This window comes from Coregonus lavaretus (genome assembly GCF_964263955.1).
Source record: "Coregonus lavaretus genome assembly, chromosome: 26".
In the NCBI taxonomy this organism is placed as follows: Eukaryota; Metazoa; Chordata; class Actinopteri; order Salmoniformes; family Salmonidae; genus Coregonus; species Coregonus lavaretus.
Genome location: NC_140013.1, coordinates 14,328,227 through 14,334,862, shown reverse-complemented (window position 1 = coordinate 14,334,862; position 6,636 = coordinate 14,328,227). Strand labels below are relative to the sequence as shown.

Here is a 6,636-nt window from a genome sequence, read left to right as displayed (position 1 = left end):
ACTGCCGACGACACAACAGTGGTAGGCCTGATCACCGACAACGATGAGACAGCCTATAGGGAGGAGGTCAGAGACCTGGCCGTGTGGTGCCAGGACAACAACCTCTCCCTCAACGTGACCAAGACAAATGAGATGATTGTGGACTACAGGAAAAAAAAAAGAGGACTGAGCACGCCCCCATTCTCATCGACGGGGCTGTAGTGGAACAGGTTGAGAGCTTCAAGTTCCTTGGTGTCCACATCACCAACGAACTATCATGGTCCAAATACACCAAGACAGTCGTGAAGAGGGCACCACAAAGCCTATTCCCCCTCAGGAGACTGAAAAGATTTGGCATGGGTCCTCAGATCCTCAAAAGGTTCTACAGCTGCACCATCGAGAGCATCCTGACTGGTTGCATCACTGCCTGGTATGGCAACTGCTCAGCCTCCGACCGCAAGGCACTACAGAGGGTAGTGCGTACGGCCCATTACATCACTGGGGCCAAGCTTCCTGCCATCCAGGACCTCTATACCAGGCGGTGTCAGAGGAAGGCCCTAAAAATTGTCAAAGACTCCAGCCACCCTAGTCATAGACTGTTCTCTCTGCTACCGCATGGCAAGCGGTACCAGAGTGCCAAGTCTAGGTCCAAAAGACTTCTCAACACCTTCTACCCCCAAGCCATAAGACTCCTGAACAGCTAATCATGGCTACCCGGACTATTTGCACTGCCCCCCCACCCCCACCCCATCTTTTTACGCTGCTGCTACTCTGTTAATTATTTATGCATAGTCACTTTAACTCTACCCACATGTACATATTACCTCAACTAGCCGGTGCCCCCGCACATTGACTCTGCACCGGTACCCCCCTGTATATATAGCCTCCCTACTGTTATTTTATTTTACTTCTGATCTTTTTTTCTCAACACTTGTTGTTTTTTTATTTTACTTTTTTATTAAAAAATAAATGCATTGTTGGTAAGCATTTCACTGTAATGTCTACACCTGTTGTATTCGCCGCATGTGGCCAATACAATTTGATTTGAAATAAATTAACAAAACAAAATAAAATCACAACAAGACAAACTGCCTCTAGTATCCTTCTGTGGGCTAAAATGATGACTGTCGAATGTGCAAAATCTTGCAAGAGGCATTGCAGGTGTGAGTGGAATGGAGCTTATTGGATGCTACACTGCTTGAAAGCATACTTGGGTACAGTGTGTCACTCTGTGCAGTAATGTTAGGAACAAGTATACTTGGGAGCGGACAGTCTCAGTTGAAGAGTACAGTAGCAGCCATAGGAAGATTGCTCTCCGTACTAATGCTGAAGACCCTAAATGCGTCCGTCTTCATCGACAACCCAAACCAGTTTGCTTCAAGGGACATGACAAATCAAGGACCTCTATCACACAAAAACACTACATCTTCAGGTCCCTAACTGCAGACATTCAATGTTAACTGTGTCGCTATGTACAATATATGATCTTCATATAATTTAGTAATATTATTTTTTTACACTCGCTTGAGTCATTATTTCGATACTCTTTGTCCTCTGTATTTATAGAGTATTCGTATTATTTACAATATAAATTACTTAAGTCTTGTGATAAGGTAAATAAATAAATAAAATGGCCGTGGCTTTCGTAGTGTTTACAGGGTGGATATGAGTCTGTCTTCTCTATGCTTCTGGGAAAAGAGGGACGGTCCCCGTTTTGTTTTGTAGTCTTTCTAAAGAGAAGCGGTGAGAGGCATGGGGATACATCAGGGGTGCAATACTGTGATGATAGGGTGCAGATGCTGGCCCCTCTTCAGCCATGATGGGGGTTTGGTGGGGGGGGGGGGGGGCGAGTGCAAAGTTCCACTTCCAGCTATACCACCGTGCCACTGGGAGAGTTCCCATTCTGTGCTGTCAAGTTCTGGAGGAGGGGGCAGGCAGCATCAGGGAGGGGAAAGAGGGAGAGAGAAAGGAAGAAAGGTTAGAGTAATGGCAAGTAATCCAGAAATACTCTCAAGGGCAGAAGTCCTATAAAATAACTTGGAGTATAAACTACTAAAAGCTGATAGGACAGCCTACAGAGCATTATTCATTGATAGATGTTTTGCTGCCGTAACGTTACGGACGCTGGGGGCAGGACTCACCGCTTTACCCGGCCGTGCCCAGGTGCAGATGAGGCCCTCCTGGCATGCAGTGATGATGCAGTCGTCCATGAACACCAGCACGGTCAGCCTCTCGTGGGCGATCTTCTTACACACCAGGGGCTCCAGCAGGGGCACTTCGTGCATCCGCGGGCACAGGGTGGTGCCCAGCACCTTGGCGGCGTCCAGGCGACTGCTGCGTGGCGCTACGTTGATCTTGTCGTTTGTCTTGCTGATGTTGCCCAGGCTATGGTAGCGCTTGTGCTCCTTCTCCCCGCCCACCCCAGACTTGTCCGACTTGCGCTCCTGCAGGGAAAGTGTGGCGAAGCGGCCGATACTGAAGGGGGTGGAGTTGCCCCCTCCGCTCCCTCCCCCGCCCTCCGTCGTGCTCTGGCCCTTAGAGACGTTGGCCACGGCGGGGTGGGGGAGGGAGTTGGAGCGCGACAGGGAGCGGGGGAGTGGCAGGGGCATGGTGGGGGGCTGGTGTGGGTTAGTGGTGGGGTGGTGGTGGCCCTCTACCCCTCCTCCTCCTACGACCCCTCCACTCCCTCCGCCTGTAGTGTTGTTGATGGTGCTGCTGACAGAGGGGGGGGATGGTTGAGCCGAAGGTGTTGGTGAGGGCACGGGACAGGGGCAGCCGCGGGTACAGCACGTCATCCGTCAGGTCCCACAGGCAGAACTGGGTGTCCTGGCCCACCGAGCCGAAGCGGTAGGTGACAGAGGGCGAGCCGCCCTTGGAGCTGTGGCGGGAGAGGCGTGACAGCGTGCTGCTGGTGCGCACACGGCCAAAGTGCAGCGGCCCCTGCTGTAGGTCCTCCTCGCTGCCACTCAGCTCCATGGGCTCCTCGTCCTCCAGGCTGGTGGTGAAGGGGTCAAAGGCCACCACGTTCACCCATGACTTGTGACCGTGTCCCCGGGCCACCACGCGGCTCTCCGCGAACGACCACACCGTCACCAGGTCGTCCTCGCCGCCCGTGGCCAGGTATTTGCCGTCGGGGCTCCAGGAGACGCACAGCAGGCCGCCGAAGTAGCTCTTCATCACACCCTGCAGCTCCATGGAGTCAAAGTGGAAGACGCGCAAGCAGCCGTCCTGGCCCACACACGCCATGTGCACGCCGTCCGGCGAGAAGGCAAACTCGTTGAGGCCTCCGTCGCCCACGGCCCAGCGCAGCAGTGGGTTTCGGGGCGTCTTCGTCTTGCAGGCGTAGACGGCAAAGCCCTCGCCTTGGCGGAGCAGGGAGTACTGCGGGGCGGCAGTGCCACACGGGTGCTCCACGTTGTAGAGGTAGAGGTGGCCACTGGCGTAAGAAGCCAGGAACAGATTCTCTGACTTGGGCAGCCATTTCAGACAGGTTACCTTGGACTTGTCTATCATCCTCTGAAAGGCGACATGGGGGTGTGAGGAGAATAAGAATTTGATATTAGCAACACTGGAATATTTGGCACGCTTATATGCTATGTTCAGCGACAATGGTAAGAGATGCATCTGAAAGAGGATGCCAGGTGTCACAACAACTGGAACTAATATCAGAACTGTTAGAGGTTCTAAGACTAAACTACAGTGTTACAAAAGGACAGCCTACATGAAATTACATCTGGAGTGAAAGACTATGGGTCGGCTTCCGAGACATAGATTAAGCCTAGTCCTGGACAAAGAAGCATGTTCAAGGGAGATTCTCCATTCAAAGTGCTTTTAGTCCAGGACTAGGCTTAATCTTTGTCCGGAAAACCAGACCTACAGTGCCCTCTAAGTATTGGGACAGTGAAGCATTTTCCCTCTTTTAGCTCTATACTCCAAAAGTTTTGATTTGAAATCAAAATAAACTGAAACACAACCAAAACAAACAGTAAATGCATCCAAAGAATGTGTAGAGTCACAAGCTTGATGTAGTCATTGCATGCTATGAATATGGCACCAAATACGTACGTTTTTACTACTTTAATACACATAAGTGAATTTGTCCCAATACTTTAGCTCGCCTAAAATGGAGGGACTATGTACAAAAAGTGCTGTAATTTCTAAACAGTTCACCTGATATGGATGAAAATACCCTCAAATTAAAGCGGACAGTCTGCACTTTAACCTCAGTCATTGTTTCCAAACTTTTTGAGTATAGAGCCAAAAGAAAAAAATGCTTCACTGTCCCAATAATTAGAGGGCACAAACCTGTTTCTATGTTATCCTATGATATAAGTGAGGCATGTTGGTATAAAGCTGAGCTAAGTGACAGTGATAAAACAGCAGTGAGAGGGGATTTATATCTACTGCTCCGGAGGAGGTTAATTGACTTAGAGAAACCAAGCAAAGGCAAAGAGAAGTACTCTTCATCATCATTCATTCACACTCAATCTTCTGAATTTAATTAAAGGCCCAGTGCAGTCAAAATTCAGTTTTTCCTGTGTTTAATATCATATTGTACAACAGCTGATGAAAAATGTTATCAGTGTTATATCCTGATAGTTGCTGGTTGAATATATAATCTACACAGGACCTTCTAATCAGCAGGTTTGCATGTGCGGTAGTTTCGGCTTTCCATGGTGACATCAGCATTCGGTAAATTGTTTAATAGGCCAATAACAAATAGAGTGCCAAACCTCTCTGTCAATAACTGCTAGTTTTCAGTTTTCCCCTCCCCACTCAGTCCACTCCCCAGACAGTCCTAGCAACATTCTTGCTTGAGACATTTTTTGTTGCTAAAAAGCTATTTTTTCCCCATTTTAAGGGAAGGTTCTTAAAAGGTACTTAATTGTTACCCAGAAATTATTTGATATTTATATAAAAACAGCTACATTGGGCCTTTAAGAACATCATTCTCCAAAAAGGCAGGCAGCTCTTTAAAAAAGTATTTGCAGTGTTCCAAATATTCCTATGAAATAAAGCAAATGGCAACACAGACATAGGCTATAGCTCAACCCCCCTCCCAACACAGACAAGAAGACAGAGACAGGCGGACGAACAGACAGACCGACAACACACACCTCCTCATTGAAGAGCTTGCTTGTCTCCTTCTTAATGGGGTCTAGGTATTGAACCTGGCCTGCTGAAAAGCCCACAATGAGGGCCACACTGTCTGCTGTGGCAGAGTACTGGTTGAAGTCATGGCAGGTGGGCTGGGTGCCCTTGTAGATACGCTTGTCTATGGGTTTACTGAGGTCCACAGCCTACACAGAGGGGGAGAGAGTTAGGAGCAAGCAGCTTTTATAAAGAGGGTCATAAGGTAATTCAATAGAGCCTTTTCTGTGTTCTATTTCAGTGTTTGTCCACTTTGTGGAAGTTCAATTTGGTGCATGTTTAAAATACATTTTATGAGTATAGCAGATTAGAGGAAATAAGCGTTTTATATTTAAGCAATAAGGCACGAGGGGGTGTGGTATATGGCCAATAAACCACAGCTAAGGGCTGTTCTTAGGCACGACACATGTGGAGGTGCCTTATTGCTATTATAAACTGGTTACCAACGTAATTAGAGCAGTAAAAATACATGTTTTGTCATACCCGTGATATACCATGGCTGTCAGCCAATCAGCATTCAGGGCTCGAACCACCCAGTTTATAATGAGATTTCCTCCACCCCATTGAGGCATTTCTTTCATTAAAAACTACAAAATTGAGGGTTGTGTAAAACCGGATGAAAACATTTGTGGTCACAAAAATGACGCGCTACTTGTAACATCAATGCAGCTACATTCTTGCAACTGTATTTCTGAAATGTTGCAACATTGTTGCATTCCAGCCACACAGTCTACACGCCTTTACGTGCATGCAACATTTTCTATGGTCTACTGATGCTTAGCAAAACAATAATAAATGCCTCAAACGAACGTGGCTAACGTTAGCTTATAATCAATCTCAGTCGTCTATTAATTAATTGCAAACTCCGTTATTCAAATTACCTTCTTGATATTTGTGTAGGTGTAGAAATAAAGCTCTCTTCCGATGTTAAAACACACTCTCTCGGATTCTTCGCTCGGGTCCTCCGGCTGAAGCTTCACCATGGAGACCCTGACAGGAGGTAGGAAGCCCGCCGGAGAAGAGCTGGCTGCGGCATTGGAGGAAGAGGCAGCTCCGGGCCCCTGCACCAGACCTACACCACCCCCGGGACCCACCGTGGTACCTGCGGACAGACCCCGTGGTAGTCCACCTCGTTGTTGTGAATCCGAGAGAGTCAGTAGTTTGTAAAAACCCTCTCTAGTCCTGAACTGGGATTTAATCTCATTGATATCCTTCAGAGCGCCTCCATCACCGGCCATTTTTAGTAGCCTACAAACAAGCCACACAGGAAACTGACATTTTGACCTGGAAATAATACGCGAAACTACAATGAAAATGGAAGCGATGGGCATAGTTAGTGAGCCTGTAGATCCAAGAAACTAATGGGTCTTGAAGCGCATTTTTAAAAGACTGCTATTCAGTGAACAAGCTGAGAGACCATTTTCAAGCGTCATAAATCATTGGTCTGGGTAGCCTTGTTATTACAACCATCTGCAGCACCGGTTGCGCGCACCACTTCTAATAGTG

General features: G+C 47.8%; 1 pseudogene across 1 annotated transcript; it reads right to left on the bottom strand.

Annotated features, from left to right (window-relative positions):
• Positions 1-1,818: 1,818 nt before the first annotated feature.
• Positions 1,819-6,383, bottom strand: LOC311101380 (WD repeat-containing protein 20-like; annotated as a pseudogene). The gene is made up of 4 exons (XR_014615754.1): positions 6,012-6,383; positions 5,097-5,279; positions 2,121-3,495; positions 1,819-1,897 (listed from the first exon to the last, which is right to left on the bottom strand). The product of XR_014615754.1 is annotated as a WD repeat-containing protein 20-like (transcript).
• Between the last annotated feature and the right edge of the window lie 253 nt (positions 6,384-6,636).